This window comes from Dermacentor albipictus, chromosome 9, assembly GCF_038994185.2.
Source record: "Dermacentor albipictus isolate Rhodes 1998 colony chromosome 9, USDA_Dalb.pri_finalv2, whole genome shotgun sequence".
NCBI lineage: Eukaryota > Metazoa > Arthropoda > Arachnida > Ixodida > Ixodidae > Dermacentor > Dermacentor albipictus.
The window spans coordinates 36472245-36482090 of record NC_091829.1 but is presented as its reverse complement, the minus strand read 5'-3'; the positions used below and the strand labels follow the sequence as shown (position 1 = coordinate 36482090).

Sequence of the window (9846 nt, the reverse complement as noted above, 5' to 3'; positions counted from 1 at the left end):
GGTGGAAACACACGCACACAAAACAAATCGAGAGAATGCCGTAGGTGCAATTTCAGGGTTGTTTTGCGGCACATGCAAGGCAAACAGTATGCATACTCTGCGTGTAGTAGTAAAACCACCACTAATTACGAACTATAGTTCGGTGACGCCATCAGTCATGAATATTTCGATGTGTAATACGTGCTTTCATAGCTGCAGAGCAAGAAAAATGCAGAGCAAGGTGGTTCAACCCTGCTCGACATCCTGGCCAAACCACATTCAATGCGGAGCATCCGGCTGCACGGAGACACTGAGTGTTCTTTCCACCGGCTAGCCTGGAGCACACTGTTGCCTGCGTTTCTATAGACGAACTACTCTTCTCTAGTTTACACGTGCGCACATGTACACTACCTGTAAACATGTCGCAATGACGAAAATGCGATGCGGAATGTCACAAAAAAAAATGACGTCGAATACGTCACTTCACCACTACTGGGAATCGGAACTATATCGCAAGTACGCACGTCAAAATTAACGATGGCAGGGACATCAAAACAGTTTCACGTCGTCTTAGCGGCGCCTGATAAATTCGCAGGACCGCAAGGGTCGAAACGCGGTGGCTGCGAGAGACGGAAACCTCGATTCCCGGGGCAGAACATTCGGACGAGCGTCAAGGAAGCCTGGGGGCTAAGTACTGCGCTGAGCTGTTCGTTCCAACAGAAAAAAAAAGAATGCGGCTCGCCCGAGAAAAACAGAGAAAAGCTGTAAAGTACGTGCGAGTATTCAAGTGGCTCTTCCTTCTACGGAGATCGCTTAACCTCTGACGTCACGTCAGTTCTGACGTCACGAGCAACTCTTCCTGCAACACAATACACGGGCGCTAGTTCCGGCGGCCGCGTTACAAGCCATGTCGAAATTTTTTTTCGATGTACTCAACCTGTGGTACGCGTTCAAGATGCACCGTGAATATTGCAGAAGTCACGTGCCTCACTCCAGGTTTCGTCCTCCTCTGCTGCAGCTTTCGAACACTTTGACGAGCTTGCTGTTCACATCCAACAGCACTGAAGCCAACAGTACTTGGGGAGTATAACCCTGCAATGCTCAAGCACGCTTCTACGTACGCAGAATTTTCTCCATTTCACGCCATATGGAGTGCAAATTTGTGCCGAAGATAGAATTTGTCAGCAAAGGTAATTAGCACCGTAGTTAGCAATTCGATTCCCAAGCTACTCAAGATTGACACTTGGCTCGACAGCGAATTAATATCGCTACTTCTGATTCACGTGCACAAACTTGAATTTCGAAGTCTGAAGCTGCGCAGTATACAGAAGGTGCGTTATGCATTACAGCGTTACAAGGGTCCCGAAAGACCTTAGTGGCTTTGGGGGAACACAGTACACAAGCAGCATACGCTACTATGAACGCCTCCGCCAAGTTTTGCAGTCGCACGTGGTTTTCCGTCCTTTTAAGCTATTCATGTCATCGACCGACATTCCACTCCTTGCCTTTCCTCTGCCTTCTCCAACTCGATAACTCGTTAAGCCGCCGTGTTATCGGTGCTCCATTTCGACGGCCCGCCCCAAACTATCCTTAGGCTACTCAAACTGTACCCCGCGAACACGTATAGTTAGTTCGACTAGTGGCATGTTAAGTGCGACTCGTCTGGCAGGTCCTGGGTGTTATCGTCGTCTTCCGGCCTGATGGCCAGCGGTGTTGTCATTCTTTATTTTTGTGTGTGCCTAACCACGCGTTCCTCGGAATTTTCAGCCGTGGTTCGAACGGCCGCCTTCGTCGTCGTGACGGTAAACGTGGCCGCTGTGACGCAGGTTTGCCACCTGAAGCTGAACCTCTGCAGCCTGGGTCAGCGGCTCTTCGGCGGTCTCGGACCAGGTCGCTTCCGATCGATGGATTTGTCGCTCGAAGTCCGTGGTGGGGAGATCGTCGCCATCTCTCCCACTTCCGGTGAGCACGCTGCTCAGGATCTGGAAAAAAAACAAAGATCGAGAGGGCTGGCAACGCCTTCAGGCTGAAAAAAATTCTCGTCGCGTGTTTTACACAGTTTCCAGGAATTTGCATACTGTTCGACAAACAAACGATGCTACGGACAGTGTGTAGAAGATATTTGCGGACCCTGGTGCATAGCGCCGCTTACGGAGCGTTGACCAAAGTATCTAAATATAGTATCATTTTTTATATATTTGATTATTTACAATACCTTAGAGGCCTCTCATCGGAGTAATGTGTATGGGAGGCTTTACATTGTTGATGAGAAGGTATGGTGGCAGGTACAAAATAAAATAATGATAAATAGAACGTATATGGTACACAATGTCCCGTAAAAAGCAAACTGACACTCGAAATACAACGCTTCGTAATACGCGGAAAATAAGAAGATGCCTTAAGCTGTCTACGACAAATGCCTATAACCGGAATGCTCATCTTCAAGCAAGGATGCAAATAGCAGAGTTAATTTAAACTAGACATTGTCTAAACCTTCCAACGGCACAACCCATCTCCTTCAAGCGGGACAATTCTATAGCCTGGAAACATGGTCGATTTCATTCTCACTGATATCAAACAACTCTGAATATTTCATATATTGACCTGTCAAGGACATACATTCAAATATGTAGGCATCGGAAGAGTGTAAAAAGCATGAGTCCAAGTAATGAATCGGCGCAGTATGTAAATCCTTATAAAGAGACGAGTGCTTCTCATCTGCTCTGATTGCAAGGCACACATCAAGCTAGCTTAATCAAACATTTCCTGAGTCGTCCAATAATTGCATACTGTTGACATGAAGGGCCAATTTTTGCAAATGGGAAATATTTCACATCTGAATCACTGCACCATTAGCACAGAAACAGAACCACAGTATGACCTCTTGGCATGCCTGCTAAGGTAAATGAATGGAATCTATATGCTATGTTGTCAGTTTTTAAACATGGAGTAGCAGTACCGATAATAATAATATTTGGGGTTTTACGTGCCAAAACCACTTTCTGATTATGAGGCACGCCGTAGTGGAGGACTCCGGAAATTTTGACCACCTGGGGTTCTTTAACGTGCACCTAAATCTAAGCACACGGGTGTTTTCGCATTTCGCCCCCATCGAAATGCGGCCGCCGTGGCCGGGATTCTATCCCGCGACCTCGTGCTCAGCAGCCCAACACCATAGCCACTGAGCAACCACGGCGGGTTAGCAGTACCGAGTATACGTTTTGAAGACCTAATTGAAAGCACGTTTACACACGCAGGTGAACTTGGAAACGGAACAATACGTTTGAATAGTGTAAAAATTGTTCACGTTTGAATTTACGCTGATGCTGCCTCCAATTGTGCTTTATTACGTTCAGTACCATCAAATTATTCCGATGCTCAAGATTAGACCGAAAATGTCCAGCTCACAAAAAAAAATAGTTTACGGTATGCTTTCATTACTAATCCACTTTTTTTTTTACTTTGTTCTTCTGTCCTCTGTCGCATGCCGCTGGAAGCGCTTTGGAAAGGCACAGGGGCTTTCGCCCGTTGATTTCTCTCACGTGAAGACGCCGTAACATGGAGACAACTACAAACCAATACATACCCACATTTAATCAGACTACACGCAATCCACCCTACACTATATTCATACAAATGTCCCCTTTGTAATGATTACGCCTCCCTATATCACACCACATGGGCGTGCCCCAACGTGAAGGCGGCCCCGCAAGTACCCAACCCCACATTTGAGCAGTGGGAGGCCGTGCTGACTAGTTCGGACCCTCGTAACCAGCAGCAACTGGTGCGGCGGGCCCGGGAGACAGCAAGAGCCGCAGGAGCCCTGGACTAAGGGCGCCTCCCGCACAAGCAGAAAGACACCTGCTTGTCCTTCCTTTTTTTTTAAATAAATGTTTCTCCTCCTCCACCTCCTGCGCACCTACGCCCATGTTCAGTGTGCGTCGGTTATGAGTTTCGTAGCTGGAGATTGGCTTCTCCGAGAAAGCAAGTCGTATCCTGAAGCCACCTCGCACTGCCCACTACTCTGTGAGCGAGCCTAAGCGCGCTGTTGTGCCTGCGGTGCGGCCGTTAAAGGCGAGCTGAGTTCCTTCTGCGAACGCGGCTGCCTTGGAGTTTGTTCTCGCTGATTTCCGCACGTGAATCTCGCTTTTTGTATCACTTCTACACATTATGTAGAGACTTCCGGCATTCAACAAGTTTCAGCGCGCAGCGTTGGGATTAGACAAAGCGGCGCATTTGTTTACATCGAGATCTACATCCACAGGTCGTTAATAATTTGCTTTAAATACCGTAAAAAAGGCGCAACGTCGACGTAATGTCAAAAGTAGAAACCCGTACACATATTCAAATATGAGCGGCCAAGCCACTTATATTTGAGTGGCCGAGCCAACATCGGTTCTGTACCCAGCTCATCTGCCTTCATAGAAGAAATTGCCTCGCAGTATGCCTCGTAACATTTTGATATTCTGTGTTTCTCACATTCTTTGTAACCCACCCCTTATGCAATACCCCGAAGAGGGGTCTTTAAGGAAATAAAGTGAAAGTGAAAAAATATATTTGCACTTCAAAATGCACAGCAAGAAGGTTCAACCCTGCTCGACATCCTGGCCAACCGATATTCAAAGTGGAGCATTCGGCTGCACGGAGACAACTCGGAGCCTTCTTGCCACCGGCAAGGGTGGGGCACAGTGTCGCCTGCGTTGCTCATAACTGGCACCTGTGGCCCGATATGGAGCATGCGCCTGAGCATGCTGTTCACCTCGCTGCTCCAGGAGCCAGGTGGACCTGGGAGAGATGCAAAGGCGAGAGTGAGAATCGCACCCTACGAGTCTTCCCGAGCTTATCGATTCATCGACCGCGCTAAACAGTTGCAGTCACGTTACAGCGCAATCAGAAGAAATGTTTTGCCTCTCATTCCTGTATTGATTTATTTCAATAAAAAAAAAACCAGTTACATTACGGTACTACATTGACTGGCAAACGGGATAACGCAGGTCCATACAAAACCTAGTGAAAAGAGCTTCACTTTTAGGCTTGACTTTCACTTGAGTATCCTAAACTTTTGCTGTCGTCATTAGCGTTCCACAGCATAACCAGTATGAAGCATGTGAGCCCTTTGTCCTTACAATACCAGGTGATAGGAGCGGCGTCTATGGGTAGTCTATGCAAACGACCTATCCGCTGTACTCCATACGACATGACTCCATGCGAGACAATTCCACGATCTCCGGGTAAAACTCTCAGCGCTAATGCGCATTCAATGTCATTAAATGGCGCCATATGTTCTCGCCTACGCTAACTGCTAACAGCACTTGCCACAGCCTTGAGCATTGCTTTTCAAGTCTGGGCGCAAAGTTGTCTAGTGAACACCTAACTGCAGTGATGTTTATATCGTTCGCCCGGCTACTTTTCATGTGTTAATGCAGATGTGGTATTGCTACACAAGCCCATTTTCGTTCTGGAGATCCTAGACAAGTTCTTGCTCATCGATTATGTCCCACAGGCCTCCAAGGCGCGCATCGTCATCATGACCATCCACCCGCGCACCTATCAGACCACTATGACAAGAGGTAGATTGCCTTCTGCAGTATGCAGCCGTGTAGACCGTTTGAAATGCCCGATATCGCGGCAATGCGGTAATATACTGGCAAGTGTGTTGGTGAATGGTCAAAGAAAGTTGACTGCATCAAAGGCTGCGGCTACTATTAAACCAATTAAATCTGATGCCATTTGTCGTTTGTGTCCGTTAATTAATCTCTCGCAGAGCGACCAATACCCAAGTATGGATAGTCAGTGACTCGATCTGCTCTTGTTGCCTCGATGCGCCAGACGTCGTGTAAATATGAAGTCTTTAGTCAATGTCACTATTACTTTTGTTTACCATGTAACGTTTGCTTACCAGGAAGGTTTCTTCGTATATGTAATTTGAGGCTTGCTTGGCGGCACATGCAAGGCAAACACTATGCATACATTGCGTGTAGTATTACAACTAGTACTGATTGCGAAGTGTAGTTCAGTGACGCAAGCAGTCGTGAATATTTGGTTGGGTACTAAGTGCTTTAACACTTTGCATCTTGCCACGTGTGTAAATAAAAAAGTGTCAAGTTATACATCGCTATCTTCTGTTTTTTATTCCAGTAGCCATCATATCGACGGGTCGGGTGCTGCACCACAGCAAGCAACGTGGACTACTCCCGTACTTCTGCTATATCGACTATCCTTATCCGGTTTTCTAGAACCCCTTCTGCAACAATGTGAGCCTACGTCGCTGTCGTCTATTAAAACGTATGCTTTTTACAACTACGGAATCTGAAAGTTAATGGCGCACCAGGTCACTGGTAGTCGTAGCACGTCCTCTGAATGAGCACGATGGGTGCCTGCTACATTGCGTGAACAATCATAACACGCATCTTCATGTGCCTCATTCCCTTTTCTCCTGTATTTAACATCATAAGAGTGCGAGTAGTAATTTTCAAAACCGAATCAAATACTAATTGAATAGCCTGAGAAGTGAAAGTGATTGAATATAGCATAATTGTCTAATAGTTCTGTAATGAGGAACTTGTGTTTTTCACTACCAATATGAAGCAGTCTTAAGATCGCAATATATTCACGACATTAATAAATTTATATGAGAGCTTGCACGTTTCGAGTTGCATTTTATTAAAAACACAAATAAAGGGACAGGAGCACATAGCAGTTTATTCGCATACTCAAGACTCACCGGTGAGTGCGGAAGATAGCCGTCTAGCACGAAAAAAAAAAAAGACGGGAAGGAAAGCGGGAAGAAAAGACAAGGCACATTAAAGAGGGTAAAGTAAAACAACGATGCACGAAGGGTTTGGAAGTATACCTTGGACACCGCAGTCGACCTGGCGACGCTGTGCAACCTCTCAGCATAGGCGATGTTCGAGTGCAGCCAGCGAGTCGAAAACTGGGTCGAGGGGTTCCGGGGGCGGCATGGCACCCTCTCCGACCCGGGCCTCCCGGGCCATGCCCCCATGGTCGCCTACAGGGCGGGGTTCTTTGGACAGATGCTGCTCCTGTGGATGTGCGTGCACTCTTTCATAATCATGACCTCTCTACGATCTCCCGCCCCTTGTTAACTTTCCCGTGAAACCTGCCTGCCCGAACGCTTTCCATGATGTTGTATAGACAATCTATAAAGAACTGCCGAAAGCTTTTTTTTTTTGTGTGTGTGAAAAATATGCTTGGGGGCTTCACGCGCGTGTCAGCACTAAGGTGACGAAAATTGCCACCTATTTCAGTCACCAAGGGACACTTGTCTGCATTATTGTGCCATCAGACCACGCAGGCAACAACCTTCACCTACCATAGACTTCTCCCAGTTTCGAGATGCAAGTGTTGCTAAAGCCATGGACAATAAATGTACAATAGGTATTTCAAGTGTACTGCTTTAGTTTGTCAAGTACTTGTTTATATTGTGCAATTGGCTGAAAAACCGAAATTTCGAGTACAAGTTGCATGTAATGCTGTGCCGAAACAAATTATTCAGTTCGAGAATTTGGTATTTAAAATTTCTTTAAATATTTCATTATGATCGAATGCAACAGTTTACTAAGAATATTGGCGCCGGAATTCCATAAAAATGACCCATGCCTGCGGTTTGCTGGAGTCTTTTATAGTCATTCTTAGTTCTCTTTTTAATCATACATGATCTGCCTTTTTGAACAGACTTTCAAATGGAATTTGTGGACATTTATTTTTTACGCTGCAATTAATCGAGTTTCACCTGACTCATTCTTCTTCACAATGATAGCTTAGTATTCATCAGAAAGTTGTGTTCAAGCTCGACATTTCTGCAACTACCAGCTCTTTAAATCTGAGAAGGTGCTCGCTTTGACATTGAAACCACCTTTACTGCGGTCATATCTCTTACATAACAGCTAGGTTAACTTGGCTCGTTAAGGTGCCGGTCATTAATTTATAGTTGAGTGAAAACTGTGCGATATCTTTTACTTTGAAAAAATGATATGCAAGGAAAAGAAACTTCATTTTTGTTGAATACTTTCTTTGCATATGCTCTTCCTTGTAATTTGCATATGTAACCTTTGCTCTGGTATATTCTAGGCTTGGGACATTCTCTTGTCACAAATATAACACTGACATTTGCATTATGCGCTCATGTTATGTAACAATCCTTGTGATTTTTGTTCATTTGGTTCTTCATCATTAACTGGCATGGTACCAAGTCTTTGTTATCAGCAGTATCGACCACTTTCTGGGGGGAAAAGTTAAGTTGTGGTGCTTTATGTGTAAGGAGCACAATCTGATTATGAAGCACACCGTAGTGGGAGACACCGGATTTATTTTGTACACTTGTGCTTCTCTACCGTGCACCTCAACATAAGTGCGCGAGTGTTTTTGCTGTTCACCTCCGTCTAAATATGGCCACTGCCACTGGTATCTAACCCACAACCTCGAGGTCAGTTGCGCAATGCCGTAGCCACTTGCCCTTACCGCTAAGCTACTTGCTGCCATGGTGCTGAGAAATAAAATTATGAAATAAAGTTTCATAGCTTCTTGCTGACACTGCATTGCGAAGAATAACACGAAGCATTGGCGTGCTCGAATTAAGCGTGCTTGAAATCGCTTTATACGAAGTTACATCGGCAGAGCGAAAGACAAATGGAAAGAACACGAAGCTACACGTCACTTCATCGATGCGCTCACATTGCTGGTTTGACTCGTGCAGTCGGCCCCCGTGCTGCCTCCCCCGCCTGACCTGCTGATGACGCACGAGAGGCCAGCATCGTCTTCGTTCGACAGATCCGTGGAGGACAGTAACATGTCGATCTCGCGCCGTTCGTTGTCGGAACCAATGAAAAAGAAGACAACGCACACGTATGTGACTAGCACGGTGAAAGAGGTGAGGACACGAAACGTTGACCTGTTCTGTGCACCATTAGAAAGCGAGCTTGGCAAAGAGCCAGGCACGCTTTCGGCTGCGTACGCGCGCACATCCGATGTTATCGCCTCCGAAAGTGATCGCCCTAGAAGTGATTGCCCCAGATGGTGCTTCCGAACCCCTCGCCATCCGCGCCTCGATGATAGTTGTTCGCCTACCTAGTCCCATATACAGCAACGCTAGCTGAAACGCAAAGGTACGGGCTGTGGTGTTTTGTGGCATGACAAGTATAGGCTAATGGGCAGTAAATGACGGACAGTGAAAGAAAAAAAAAACAAGCAAACGCAAGCGAAGCACACTGACATAGAGCCAAATCCCAACAAATGAATCATTCTGGAAAAGGCGGGAATAAATACTATGTCTCATCAGAGGTGGAAAGCAAAACTAAAGAGCCGCAATCGTGCAGAAGGGTCTAGGCCATCCATTCCACGATACCGTGATTCCCCACGTGACAACACAAGCACTGTCATGCGCTACTAGCACACGGCAAACCCAACCGCCGTATGTGTCTTAACTCATCCCTCTCGTCTGAACTTGTGCTTGGGAATATGCAACATCTGACTTCCTTTTGCCTTTCGGCGATTGCTGTAAGCCTGAAAACATTTTTCTCGTGCTCATTATATCTTTGCTTAACGCAGCGTGCACTTTTTGCCAACATTATTTCCGTTGATTTATTTACAAATGTCAGATTGCATCTATGCCTATGCAATGTAAGCAGTGCGGTGCTTAAGGTAAGCTTTACTAGAAGTATCAAGTCTTGGTTAGCCCTACCATGTTCTTACTACCGATGTCACTATAATATATATATATATATATATTAGTCATATAATGAGAAGCCAACAAACACTGACACCAAGTACAACATAGGGGAAATTGCATGTGCTTAATAAATGAAATAAAGTAATGATAAATTAATGGAAATTAAAGTGGATGAAAAA

The 9846-nt window shown here is 45.7% G+C and overlaps 1 long non-coding RNA gene across 1 annotated transcript; it reads right to left on the bottom strand.

The window, feature by feature from the left end:
• LOC135906546 (uncharacterized) lies at positions 1-9037 on the bottom strand. The gene is made up of 4 exons (XR_010565766.2): positions 8674-9037; positions 6833-7022; positions 4739-4764; positions 1-1961 (listed from the first exon to the last, which is right to left on the bottom strand). It is a non-coding gene; the product is annotated as an uncharacterized lncRNA (long non-coding RNA).
• Between the last annotated feature and the right edge of the window lie 809 nt (positions 9038-9846).